This window comes from Paramormyrops kingsleyae, chromosome 12 (assembly GCF_048594095.1).
Source record: "Paramormyrops kingsleyae isolate MSU_618 chromosome 12, PKINGS_0.4, whole genome shotgun sequence".
Classification (NCBI taxonomy): domain Eukaryota; kingdom Metazoa; phylum Chordata; class Actinopteri; order Osteoglossiformes; family Mormyridae; genus Paramormyrops; species Paramormyrops kingsleyae.
The window spans coordinates 10,385,827-10,401,062 of NC_132808.1; the positions used below are offsets into that span (position 1 = coordinate 10,385,827).

The window sequence follows — 15,236 nt, forward strand, 5'->3', positions numbered from 1 at the left end:
TACAGTAAGATATTCTGGACAAACCTCAATAATTAAATAAACATAGTTGTTGTTTTAGTTCTCTTCTACCTTTTATATTGTCACAGGGAACTATATCCTAACATGTACTTATGTTTGTATATAGTACAGCATTAATAAAAATAATAATAATAAGTTTATTTGTAGTTCTAAACAAATTTATGGTGGTTTTTAACCACTTTTTGTATCTCCCACGACATTATTCCTCTCTGCTACAGTGTCCATTACAATTACATGCACATTATGCAAATGAGGTGATGGCATCATTTAGCGACTTCTAGCGACTTTTGGGACAGTCAACAGCTACTTTCCTTGCTGAGGAGTTGGCAACAGTGGCAGCTGACGTGACGTGGAGCGAGATCTGCCGGCGGCTGCAGGGGTGGAGTACAAACTGACTGCAGCCAAGTCGGACAACTTCTACTCCTCGTAGTTTGCGAGATCTGACTGCAATGGCAGCACTGCCGGAAGGGTTTAGATCAAGGTTCTTCAAATCTGGACCTCGATTCCAAATCCCGGCCTTGTTTTCAGTCCTCCCAGGTAGTTAATTTAATAATTACTGATTCTGATTGGTCAGAGGCTTCACACCTGACTGACAGGTAAAGGAAGGCTGGAAAAACAGCAGTGCTTGGACAGGCAGTTCTGAGGCGTTATCTGCTATTTCTCCCAAATATCACGTAAAGCAGTAATAACTGTTTTTCAGTTATTTTACCTGGTTAAATAAATGACATAAATGCTCTAAAAGTACACGTAAGTTAGTGGTTTATTTATTGTTAGTTACTGTAATGTTGCGCTGCATTGTTTAATCGTCCAGTCTGTGAAGAAGGCATTCAAGTAAGAATTGCATCTTACATAAGAACTATACAAATGAGAGGGGGCCATTCGGCCCATCAAGCTCGCTTGGGGAGAACTTAACTAATAGCTCAGAGTTGTTAAAATCTTATCTAGCTCTGATTTAAAGGAACCCAAGGATTCAGCTTGCACTACGTTATCAGGAAGACTATTCCATACTCTGACTACACGCTGTGTAAAGAAGTGCTTCCTTAAATCCAGTTTGAAATGTTGTCAGTACACGACAATAAAAACTTTGATTCCTTGAAACACATGTATTTAATCTTTTCACACAGGGCCACTATATACAATAGGATCAGGAGTTGGTTATTGGAAAAGAAGTAATGTGCATGCAGGTGATATTTGTATAGATTTATCTACACCCTTCTGATAGTGCGGCCATTGCAGTCAGGTCTCGCACACTATGAGGAGTAGAAGCTGTCCGACTTGGCTGCAGTCAGTTTACACTGCATCCCTGCAGCCGCAGCCAGATGCTCTTGTCACGTCAGCTGCAGACAGACATAAGCCCAAATCGAACGCAGCCAGATTCGATTGCTTAGCCTTGGTATCCCGGATGTATAACTCGTATTTTAACCTCGTATTTTTGCTTTGAATTCGGACAGTCGAATTTCCGATGCATGTTTCCAATATTAAATGTTAGAATTTCAGTGGCATATAAAATTCAAATTGTGATGACACAGATTTACTTCCATAGATAAATCAGGCGATGGTGTCATTTAGTGATTTTTGAGACAGCCAATAGCTACTTTCCATGCTGAGGAGTTGGCAACAGTGCATAGAAATCGGTATCGGTCTTTGTCAGTCACATTTGAGTGTATCGCGGATGTAAACACGTTTGGTTAAGAAACTTAATATTTCATATTCAGTGATTTTTTTCTCCCCAACGATGTAATGTTTTATGTAATCAGTAATAATACATTTTCATTACCAAAACACACTGTTGTGTTCGGCATTGGTTTGTCAGGGCACAGCACACAGTGACAGCCTTATCCAGCATTGTGGCTTATAATCCATGCACGCGAATATACACATACATGCATTGATAAACGTGTCATTACAGCTTTGCTGTTTACTTTTGTCTTTAAAAAGCATTCACTCTGTAACGCTAGTTAAACACGAACAGATTAACCCATTTCTGCTACCCTCCGTAGTGAGACTATAGCTTGCTAGCGTACAGTAGGTTAACCAATGTGAAAATACCAACTTTAGAAGACAAAAAATGCATATTCAGTAATACTACCTAAACACAAAACATCTTACTTGCCTTTTGTTGTGATGGCTGGTGTCAAAATAAGGAGCAGGAAACAGGAGTAACCTTATAACTTTACTAAAGTTCACGCACGTAAGCAGCAGTACATGCAGAGCGGAAACCACGTAGGAGAACTAACCCGCGCACTTCATCAACCGGAAGATTCCCTTCTTACACATGTACTTCCGGTAACACAGTACACATTATAATTGCATTAAACACAACATTTCCCCCTTTGTAGAAGAAGCGATTACCCACTACTCAAAACACAGTATGTAACAGTTACCACTAATGCAATTTTCACACCAATGCAACATAATAACAATCAGCAAGTCCTGTTCAACATCACTGTTACAATAATGTAAGTCTCCAAACAGTTGTAACACTTATTAGTAATAGAATACAACAGTGGAAATGTAAAATATTCACTGAACTTCTTCCATTAAGTTACATAGTCTTTCAGCCAACTTGGCTTGTGTGCAACTCTTTTAGGCCTGGTAGTTTGTATGCAGTCTGTGGTACTATTTTCCACTGGAAGCGTAGGGGTGGAGCCTGGAAATAAAGTGAGGTGTGAGGCATTCCATGTTTTTCCATCACCCAGTTTTCTGTCTATTGTCAAGGGATCTGAGAATCTCCTATGGCCTTTGGGAACATGCAGGGACGTTTTCACTCGAACCCTGTCCCCTTCTCGAAAGCGAGGGATACGTGCACGCCGTGCAACATCAGCGTATTCCGCCATCTTCTGCTGGGCCCGGCTGACACGATCACGAACAGCCACATGAGTCTGTGTAGAGGGTGGGGCAGGTGGCAGCATTGACAGCTTAGTACGCATCGGCCGTCCATGAAGAAGTTCAAACGGTGAAGTACCAGTTGTAGCATGGGGCGTAGCACGATAGACATGTAAAAAGTCTGTCACAGCAGTTTTCCAGGGCTGATGTTGCTGAATTGCCAATTGAATGGTCTGTTTGAGGACGCGGTTGAATCGTTCAACAGCTCCATTCGCAGCAGGGTAGTAGAGAGAAGACCTATGGTGACGTATTTGTCGTTCCCGCAGGAAGGCAGCAAAAGGGGCAGAAACAAACTGGACACCATTGTCAGTTACAATGCTCAGCGGGTTGCCATGACGACTAAATGCAGACAAAAAGGCAATAACTGAAGCAGACGTAATACTGGGGGTAAAGGCAACCTCTGGCCATTTACTGTAGTAGTCAGTCATAGTAATCGCATACCTGCAATCAGGCGCAGCAGTTTCGAAAGGTCCAACAATATCCACAGCCACTTTCTGCCAGGGCCCGTCAGGCAACTGAACAGGTTGTAGAGGAGCAGGATGTGGCTGAGCCGATTTATCACTCAGTTGGCACACATAACAGCTGCTGATAGTACAGTGGACAAGGTCATCCATTTTCGGCCACCAATAAAGGTCGCGAAGGTGTTGTTTTGTCCTCACCAGACCTTGGTGACTTTCATGTGCTATGGATACGAGTCTAGAACGAAGAGCAAGAGGTACAACTAGGCGGAAGCCACGAAACACCAGATCATCCTTAACAGAGAGTTCATGACGAAGTCTGTAGTATGGCAACAGAGCAGTATCTAAACCCTTCGATGACTGAGGCCAGCCACGCGCCAGCTGGACACGAAGCTTGGACAGTTCCGGGCAAGCAGTACAAGCAGATGTGAAGTCAGAAACCGAAAGAGCATCCGAAACAGAAGAAAGAAGAGCAACTACCTCTGTGTCAATGTCATCAGGAGCAGACGAAGCGTCAGGCAGTGAAGTAACAGGTAAGGGCAAGCGAGACAAGCAGTCAGCGGGAGCATTTTGAGCACCTGGACGGTACACCACATCATAGGTGAATGACAGCAGACGTGCAGACCATCTTGCGACGTGCAGACCCGCACGGCCAACACCTTTTGTTGTCAACAGTGTCGTGAGTGCTTGGTGATCCGTCCGCAAAGTGAAACGATGGCCCCACAGGTAAGTACGCCATCTCTCAACCGCCCAAACACAAGCAAGTGCTTCCTTCTCCACTGTAGCATATTTACGTTCCGTGGTGGACAGTGTCCGTGATGCAAACGCCACAGTACGTTCAACACCGTCAAGCCCGACTTGTGACAGTACGGCACCCAGGCCGTAGTCTGAGGCATCCGTAGAGACGACAGTAAGCAGAGTAGGGTCAAAGAGAGCCAAGGCAGGACTAACTAATAGCATATGCTTTACCTTCTCAAAACTTTCCTGTGCTGCATCAGTCCACTGGAATGCATGTCCCTGTTGACGTAAGCAGGCGCGCATGGACTCCACCACAGTGGCGTGATTAGGCAGGAATTTGGAATACCAGGAGAGTAAGCCGAGGAAAGAGCGCAAGGTGGAAGCGTCAGTAGGCGCAGGAGCATCGACAATCGCTTGTATCCGTCCCCTATCAGGCAACAGACCCTCTGCCGAAATAATGTGACCCAAGAAAGGTAAACTGAGCCGTCGAAGATGACATTTCTCCTCATTTAACTGAAGACCAGCAGAGTGTAATCTATGTAGAACAGCTTCCAAAGCTCTATCATGAGCAGCCATATCCCTCCCATGAACAATGACGTCATCCAGGTAATATTCCACTCCAGGCACGTTAGCAAGAACAATGGACATCATCTTTTGGAAAGCAGCAGGTGCAGATGCCAATCCATAAGGGACATGGCGAAACCGGAAAAGCCCCTCATGGGTAATGAAAGCCGTCAGGTCCCGACTGTCCTCATGCAAAGGTACCTGATGGTAAGCACTGGTCAGATCAATAGTGGAAAACACAGTAGATCCCCTGAGAGCAGACAATAGTTCATCCATATGAGGCAAGGGGAAGGAATCGACAATAACCGCTTTATTCGGTTCCCGCAGATCGACACACAATGAATTTTTCCCGATTTCTTCTGCACAACCACAATCGGTGATACCCAAGCAGATGCATCAATTCGTTCAATAATACCCGCAGTCTGCAAGTGCATTAATTCCTCCGAGACAGAATTTCTGACTGAAAATGGCAGGCGACGCAGTTTTTGGTGTACTGGCAGCACAGTCCTATCAACTTTCACACGGTGAATGAAATTCTTCACGCAACCGACAGCAGGGCGTGACGTAATAGCACATTCTAGCACAGGAGCAGCAGAGTTTAAAGCAGTACTGAGCCCAGGGCAGAGAACTTTATTATCGGCTATGCACACCTGTAGTCCTGACATTAAATCTCTTCCTAAGAGAGGCATTCCATTCTGTACTATAAAGAAAGTCGCAGGGACTGCACGGTCACGCAGAGAAACAGTCGCGGACAAACAACCAAGAACAGGAATGTGAGCTTTGGAGTACGTCACCAACCTGGCTGCAGGTGGAGTCAATGGAGCGTTACTGAATCTACGTGAGTAAATGCTGTGAGGCAGAATGGAAACTGATGAGCCTGTGTCAACAACCAAGTCCACAACACAGGACTGGCAATCTGGCACCGAAATCGTGACAGGGCAGATAATTGTACCGGGCATGTTCTCCGGGAATTCCGTGTAAAGCACCGTAAATTCAGGCAGTTGAATTTCACGCACTTCACGTGCATCAGACTGAGTAGAGCGACACACTTTAGCGAAGTGCCCAACCTTTTTACAACGTCTGCAAGTTACTGACACGGCAGGGCAAGTTGCTGCATTTGCTAAATGTCCTTCTGAACCACATCGAAAGCATGCACAGAGACATGACCTCGCAGCGGTAGGTTACCCTTTGGCTCGTAACCGGTAGGCACAGTAGACGCGCACTGCACAGCCTGTACTGGGGCAATATGTACATTTGCAATCGATTTGGCATGATCCGTAGCAGATTCAATTTGTGTTGCAATAGTTACGGCTTTGTCCAGTGTTAAGTCCACTTCCAGCAACTTTCTTTCCCGAATGCGTGCGCTGCATAAATGTTCAATTAATTGGTCACGGATCATTTCTTCCGAGCGATCACCGAAGTCGCACGTAGCAACAAGTTCACGCAGGGCAGCTACATATTGCAAAACTGACTCAGTAGTTGTCTGAGACCTTTTGCGGGAGGCATGGCGTTCCGCCACCACATTAACTTTAGGCGCGAAGTATGCAATGAGCGCGTCCACCGCCGACTCATATGTACTACCTGTATTAGGCAAGGCATAGAAAATTCTTTGCCCCTCCGTACCGAGGCAGTGAAGTAAAACTGCTCTCCTCCGGGCGTCAGGCCAAGCATCACCAGTAGCATCGATCACCAGTAAGTAATTGTTGAAAATCCGCAGCCACGTAGTGAAAGGCACCGCCGGCTCACCGGGGCAGGGGAGGAAAAAACTTGGAAAAGGCACATTAGACACTGCCATCTCCACAAGCGTGGAAGAGCAAAGAAAAGAGAAAAAAAATCGAAATCCTCGTCGCCAATTTGTTGTGATGGCTGGTGTCAAAATAAGGAGCAGGAAACAGGAGTAACCTTATAACTTTACTAAAGTTCACGCACGTAAGCAGCAGTACATGCAGAGCGGAAACCACGTAGGAGAACTAACCCGCGCACTTCATCAACCGGAAGATTCCCTTCTTACACATGTACTTCCGGTAACACAGTACACATTATAATTGCATTAAACACAACACCTTTATGAAAATGCTGAGAGCAAACACGCATTAAGGGAGATATCATGTTGAAAGTTCTCTATCCGTCTCACCGCTGCGACCCAGACCACCCGACGCCTGTTCGTTACCTCCTCTATTTGCTGTCCATATCCTCTTTTCCAATTAGGTAACTGAAAAAATCCCGAGGAGTTTCGCTGTGTGGTGGGAGCGGCAACACGCTGCATCAGCACACGCTCCCAACCTTAAAGACTGCCGATAAAAAAAAAAATTAATTAACAATAGCATTGATTCATACATGTTTTATATAACTGCCTTTTATAGCAACTTAAGTGTGATAATTATGTAAAGCTTTTGGAATTTAATTGTATTGTTCACTTTTGCTAGAGACACTGATATGATCTTTTACAGGTGGCTGGGCTGTGATCTCTTGTCCATGTAGAGTCATTTATTCAGTTAAGTTCAACCTCAGGGTAGAGAGTTCTAGAGATTTAGCGGATATGCTTCTCTCATGGAAGTATTTTCCCAATGTCACAGTCTATGATTACCAAAGGGGACTTTTTAGTCAAGTAAACAGGCGTTACCCAGAGAATCCAACCTTTCCCAAGAATGATGGAAGATTGGTCTATCATACACCAGAGAACCTCAAACTTTCTGCAGAGGGAAGACTGCAGGTCAGGCTGCCATGGTTAAGGGAGAAAAAGGAGAGAAAAAGGATCGCGAAGACGAAGGCTGTCACCCTGTAACTGGCTCTTCTGAGCACTATTGCTTGAGTGATGTTTTCCATCAGCAGAATAGCAAAGACGAAAAGGATGTCCTCCCAAGAATCAGCTTGGTTCCATAATTAGTGGGTTGCTTAAACAGGCAGTGTGTGGAGCAAATCTTCTCTGGCATGAGGAAAAACAACTATTTCCTCAATATGCTTACACCTTCTGTGCATGTTTTTTTGCAAAGAAATATTTTGCACCATCTGTGAATGTGGGGAGGAATTCCAAAGAGCGGTATCAGAAAATTGTTGAACCAGATGCTGCATTAAACATAGACCTGCACGGCCATATTGTCTTAGGTAATAAACTGGTCATAATGTGCTGTTTATGAAACCTCTGCATGCTAATACAGTTGTAATATACATGCATAGTGGTACATTGCTTATATTTGTTTTTTGTTTGCTTTACAGAGCATAAGAATAAGCAACATGAGGCATTAAACCTGGAATCGACTAAGGAGCCACCAATGGAGAGTGGCCTGCGAGATCTCCAAACAGTGGAAGCAAACAAATCATGCTGGGGACGACATCTACATCCCACACAAAGAGATTTGGTAAATAATTTAAATAATCAGAGACAAAAAAACACTGTGTTGGTTTCTACTTATTTGATATTTTTGTTTATAGCTTTCACAAGTTTTAGACAAAACCAGGAATCCTGGTGAACATCGTGCACGTCAGCAACAAGGTCCTCACACGGTGTGATCGCTGCACCTTGGCACTACAAGAGGACGTTGATGGAATGGTAAGATTAGAAAGTGTTTTTACATGCCACTTTATTATGTTAACACAAAGTGCTGACACATGTATATATTTATGGTACTGCATTGGTGAGAGAAAAGATGGGACATGGCTGAAAGTTTGCAAGCCCAGCGAACAGTTATTTATGCTTAAATCTACTTGGCTAATGTAGTGGGGCACTGAGTTATATTCATACAGCATATGTTGTGAATTAATGTTCATGGTGTTCAGATTTAACCTTTTAGATTTGAGTTAAAGAAATATTCAGATCATTTAAATGTATACTTTAATGTATTTGTTTTAATGTAATAGTACTAAGTAATAAGGAGCTGTACACACTGCTCACTTGTCCAGGATCATGATCTCGGTGGGCTGGAAGGATGTGCTGGGCCATGTTCCTGCATGTCTGTTCTGCTGACGTGCGAGGTGACATCAACACGCAGCCGCTGGGAGAAGCTCCATCCTCTGGAAAGTTGCCACCTACAAGGCAGAGGAAGAGGAGGACAGGGATCCCTGAAAGGAATGGAATCAGTGAGAGATAGAGAAAGAGTGAGAACAGAAAAATAACAATGTGCAGGAAAAATAACAGCTAACAGATCGACTGTCCTGATGTCTGAGTGACAGATTGTGAGTGTGTGTGACTGAAGGCACTTTGTTAAAAAGCAGAAAGCACCGCTGTACAAAGTCAGCAGTGTGACAGCACATGTACACAATGTGTGTGTATTAGAGGATTGTTTTGGCAGCTACAACACAAAGTGCCGACACATGTATATCTTTATGGTACTGTATAGGTGAGAGGAAAGGCGATGGTTGTGTGACAGACAGCATCCATCAGTGTGTGCTTATAGCTATGGGCAGATTACATGGAAAAGGTAAAACAGCATGTTCTGGGAGCCCAGGGCAACAGCAGCACAGGGAACCAAAAATAGCCATAGAGACACTGTTACACATGCATGGGCCCCCATGTTGGTGTTAGATTGAACATGCTTGATGTTTCCACTGTATGTAAGCAAGTATTGCAAGACTTTCTGTGAACAGTATTAATTTTAGAAAATGGGGGGGGGGGGTTAATGAGGTTACATACTGGGCAGGCTGTTGGAGGCAGATGGGTTTCTCTCCTGGGTGGCCATCGGAGACTAACGCGGTGAAGCGTACTGTACGATGCGGGGGAGCGCAGGCACTACACAGCAGCTGAAGGTGTCGTTGGCTGCGATCATATCCTGTGCACGATACCAGCTCCCTGCCTCCGCATCATAACACTCCACCTTCTCATTGACTCCAAGCCCATCATACCCACCCAACACGAACAGCTGGTCATCCACTACTGCGATGCCAAAGTAGCTTCGTATTGTGGACATGGGGGCCACCGTATGCCAGCTGTTCGTGGTTGGGTCATATGCCTCCACACTACGCAGGTACTGAGACCTGTCGGTACCGCCCACCTGTTAGACATCAAAGGTAAATGATCATTCAGATACCAGAGGGATGGGCAAATATCAACTTTCCCAAAGTCATGAACTCTTAAGGAATTGTATCCCTAAGAAAGCAGGTGCCTTAGAACCTCCCATTGTCTATATATGACACAAGCTTATAACTCAATTGTGTTATACACACGTCGACTTAACTGCAGTGAAAAGAGGGATTTGGGCAGCGGAAAACCTGTACAATTCAGTGAAAACTTTGTGGCATCAAAAAAGATGCTTGCATATTTTGCTATTATTACAGTTACTATAAAAAAACACTTGCAGTTAAATAGACACTGAAAAACAACGACCTGACCAATTATGCCTGTGACTACAGAATATAATCAGAAATCTAAGCTTTATTATGCAACCTTGTAGCAGAAACCGCCTCCCCCCCCCATGCAGTTTATAACCCAGAAATGACTGAAGGAAGGCTAAAGTGGATGACATATATTTTTTATGTGTATTCAGATAAGCCTTCGCAGCAGGTTATTTCTGGTACTGAACCTTTTTTTTGGTTTATGCGCACCACAATCCATGACACAGTAGCAAAGACAACAAAAAAATGTCAGTCTCACGAGTAAAACATGAGACTTGACACCTTTGGTTCAAGGTACAAGAAAGGAGTCACTCACCACATAGATTCTCCCCTTGTAGGCAACGACTCCATGGCCATATCGGGGAGAGCTCATTGGGGCGATTGTGGCCCATTCCCCTGTGAGTGGGTCATAACACTCCATAGCAGAAACAGGCTCATCTCCAATGAAGCCCCCACAGACAGTTTCAGTTTAAACATGAAAACGTATGCAGTTTATGATTGGGCATGGAGATCTACAAAGTGTAAATGTACATTTTGCTAAAACATATTGAATCCATCCATCTTCCATAAAAGTTCATTCAGAACTGGGTTGTGATGAACCTGGAGCTTGTGCCCAAAAGCACAAGGCAGGAGGTAGGGGATTTACAGATCAAGTTCATCGTGACTCAAACATAAAAGTATGTGCTATGGATAGTGTAGGACAGGGTTCCCCAGTTCTGGTCCTGAAGGGCCCGAGTCCAACGCAGCTTGCAGATTTCCATTCTCAGGCACACCTTAATCAGTTAGATACCAGGTTTAGTAGGTGTGTTTGAACAGGGAAATCTGCTAATTGTTTTGGATTCTGGCCCACCAGGACCAGAATTGGGGAAACCTGGTGTCGGAACACAGTTAATCTATCCCACAAGTCTTGGGCTGTGGGCTGAACTGCACAAACACAGAACCAGAGAACACAGTACTACCCAATGTGTCACTAATGCTGACCAGTAATGCGAGGTCATTTATGTTTCATCCAAACACATTAGGTTACTGAACTTAGTAATTAAGGATTAAAATCAGCAATTTGAAGAGAATAAGAGCTGCTGAAAATGAGGGTAAACACAGTCAGATGCCCTCACATTAACCTACCTTGCCATTCAGGATGGTGGCACCTGCAACATTTCTCTGTTCCTGCATGGGTTGGATAAGCGTCCATTTGTTTGTTTCTAGGTCGTAGCGCTCGGCTGTGTTAAGGCACAAAAAGTCATCACGGCCCATGGCGTAGATGTAGCCATCGACCACAGCCACACTAGCATAACAGCGGCACGAGTGCATCAGGGCCACCTGCTGCCACGCTCGTGTGATGGGGTCGAACCTGTGTACGGTATTGACGGCGTGTGTGCCGTCATAACCCCCGATGCAGTACATATATCCGTTTAGATAAACGGTGCCATGGCAGGAATTCGCATCGTCTTCATCCTGCGTGACATCCACCCAGCGGTCAGCTCGGGTGTCGTATGCATTGATCCGGTTCATTGTGTGTTGACTCCAGCCACCAACTGCCAGCAACTTCGCAGATGGAAGGCGTGGGCGAATCAGAGGATTTTCAAAGTCAGAACATGCAGTTCCATCATCGAGGTCATACATGGTCTTCAGTACGTCCTCAATGATGGGCCTGCATGCCACATTTGCCTTGACTAAATTATTTTTCTTTATGGTCTTCATAAAGAATTCGGGATCCATGCAAGCCATCCGAACCTACACAGGAAACAAGAGCAAGAGAATGATCATGAGTTCTTTGATGCTTTTTATATATCGCTGGAAAAGAGAAACTCTTACCATAAAAGATCAAACAGCATGTCCAGATTTTAATTTCTCATTTCCATAATGCTTCAGCTGAAGCCAGTTATTTGGAAAATCTCAGATATTGATCAGATATTGATATGATCCAGCGGAGGATAGCCTCAAAGACCACATCCTCCTCTCTGACGTTGAGCTCTTGCTTTTCAATTATATCAGAGAGCTCGTGTAAGGTGAGATCCAGGATCTCTTCTGAGGTGCTAGCGACCTCCTTGAAGTTCTTCAGAATCAAGTCAAAGGCAGTCTGGTGCAGCTCATTGAAGCAATATAAGTCATAGATTTTGAGAAGGTCAATGCAGTTCTCGATGCAGAGCTGGTCATGCAGAAAGTCGCCGACGAGCTACAAAATGCCCAGGATGTTAAACTGATCGGCGGCTGCCAGAAGGCTCTCCACGTTGTTAATTGTGATGTGCACAGAGTACGTGTAGGCGTACTCGATGATCTGCCTCAACGTGTCTGGGGAAACGCCTGGGAATTGGTACTCGCGTTTTCCCAAAACATTCCAGCTACTGTTGAACAGAGCCCTGAAAAACAATCCAGATGTGACTCATTTAATACATTTAGGTTTTGCAGATAAGGTTACATAAGGGGGTTTTTTGCCTCCAATTTACGTGCTCCAAATTATTATAATATGTCAAAAGTTAAGGTGGTATGCACTTAATAACTGCTGCTCGGTATTTATACTTTTCTTATTAACCCTGTACTGCATTAATATAACACAATAATGCATTCTGTTATCATATTATACAATTATTGCCAGGTAGAAGTCACTGCTAAAGAGAGGAAACTCTGGCTTCTTGTTGTTTTGGCATCATTAGTATGTATGGGTCACAGCTACTTACTGGAAATAGGAGCTACAGCCGCACAGAATTATTCTGTGGGCTTCGAACTTTACATCGTTGGCGACAAGGACCACATCACACATCTGTCCCGCCAGCCGCAGCTTGTTGAACACTGGGAAAGCCAGGGACATCATTTCTCGCTCCATGTCGTATGCCATCATTTTTCAAAAATGTGGATGTCTGGTCTCTTTCTTATTTCACTCGAAATGACCAGCATCAGACGTGTACAGGAATATATAGTGCGATAAGTGCGTCAGTGTTTTAAGATACCGTATTTGTTGTTTTTAAATCTATATTCGAGACTAAAAATTGAAAAAAAAAAAAAAAAAAACATTACTTGTACAAACAGTTGTACAAGATGAACAAGTGAAACGTTTTTAACAGCTCTTTCGGGAAATGTATACTGTGTTTCTGAGAATTTAAGTTTTATTTTTTGTATTATGTACGAATAACTAAATCATGAATTCCCCAAATTGAAGAACCAATACATATAAAATTATTCTTAAATTAATAATTTGTCTTCCTGTCTTTTCTCCTCGGTTGCATTTCTACAAAGGAAAAACTAAAAGTATCCATCACATGTGTTTCAGCGGTGTTACGGAATGGTGTGTCAGTTACTAAGCTTTGTGGGAAATTACACTGGGAAGGACACAATTTCGTTTAGCGTTTTACTGGCTTGAAGAATCAGTAAGTTGAAACTATTTTTAAACATAACGCTTAACATGCCTATTAAAATACATATAATTCTATGTACAAACATATTGTATTTTCCTTAATTGTACCTAAGTTAGACATGCGGTATATAGGGACAATTTGGCTGTAGCAGAGACGTGAGCAGAGATTATTTATATAGTAACATCGGACTAGTGGCGGGTTTTTTAAGGCAACAGGTGAAGTACCCATTTTAAAATCACGCATGTTTCATATAAGGTTATCAAGATTTTTCCGTATTTCATTTATTTATCACAACATGTATGAGACTGGAAGTTAGTTGGGCTTCAAGTCACCCACCACGCAGCGAAACTCCTCGACATCCAGCGACACCCCCAGGCAGATACATGGTCCAGTCCCACCCTCCGGAAATGGCCATCCATCTGCCGCAGCCAGGCGTTACGTGGGCGTCCCCTCGGCCTGGTCCAGCCGCTCAGGTCTTCAGCAATGTGGATCCTGCGAGCCAGATCACCTTCAGGAAAACGCGCCACATGGCCGTAGTGCCGTAACTGACGCTCCCTCACGATGCAGGTAATGTGCCTTATTTGGGACTCCTCTATCAACCGCTTATTCGACACAAAGTCAAACCAGTGGTACCCAAGGATTCTCCGAAGAGACACGGTACCGAAAGAGTCCAGTCTTGTCTCAGCTCACTGGATAGCGTCCAACGCACCCAATGAGAGGACCCTGGCTGCTGTCTGTGGGAAGGGGCGGGGTCAAATGTCACACAATTACCATATAAGGACAAATTCTCATACACTCCGATACTGCTGGTGGCGATAGTTGAAATAACGTCCTTACGTAGAATAAGAACCAGCTTAGTTTTTAACTTAATTAGCAGACAACCACATAAAGAACAATTCTGAAGTAACATCTGCTGTATTGGCTGATTGTGCTTCGGTGAAAAGTACATCACCACAGTATGTGCACGGAGCTTTACCTAACGTTCCATCTGGACCCTTTGAAAACCAAATTTGAATCTATATTTCTCTATATTTATCTATATATTGATCTATATTTTTCATCCATGTTATCATACATGCAGTATGACAGCAGTGTCCCTCCATTTCTTACAGACACGTATCCATCAAAATAATATAAAATAACATTTGCCAACATCATATACCCTTATTGTTATGTAACCCCCCCTTTCAGCCACCAAAGGGGGTACACGCGACTACAAGCTGACCACGTTAACTAGATCCTGGGTTCTAAGTTCACTAGAAGTGGCTGTGACTCCCTGTTTACCCGCTAGGTGTTATGCGACGAGATTTTGTTCCCTTAGACCGAACATTTAAAACACAAATAATAGATTTAGCAGCGCGGTGCCTCCACTGTGGGAATATTGAACTGAGATGAAGCTAATCAGGTCATAACATATTCCCCCAGAATATAAAACAAAACCACAACTTCCTCAATAAAGACATTCAACACTACTTAAACATAACCGGGCTATTTATTGAGCCCTATTCAGCAAGGGAGAAAGAAAACAGCTCCAATACGACCACTAAAGTAAAGAGGGAAAAAAACAAAGAGCAGCGTACCCTTAAACGGTAAACCTACATTTACATTTCGCTGCAATGCAATTAAAGTATAAGCATAAGAAAAACCTGTTGCACAGCGTGGTGCGTTGGGGCCCAGTCGTTGGTGCACTTTTTATTCCACAACTTTGTTCGGGATCAAAAGAAAAGAGAACTCAATGCCGAGCAGTGGCCGCAGGCGAGTTCCGGCGAGCAGGGCTTCCTTCGACGTTGTGCAAATCCACACGGCGTCGTGTTGCCGACCTCCCTTGCAGCCGTATACCTCCTGGTCTCCGGCACCGGGGCAAAACAGCAAAACACTCCGGGCGACACTT

General features: G+C 44.0%; 1 pseudogene; it reads right to left on the reverse strand.

The window, feature by feature from the left end:
• Positions 1–2,178: 2,178 nt before the first annotated feature.
• On the reverse strand, positions 2,179–14,983 carry LOC111847493 (kelch-like protein 10; annotated as a pseudogene).
• Positions 14,984–15,236: the final 253 nt, after the last annotated feature.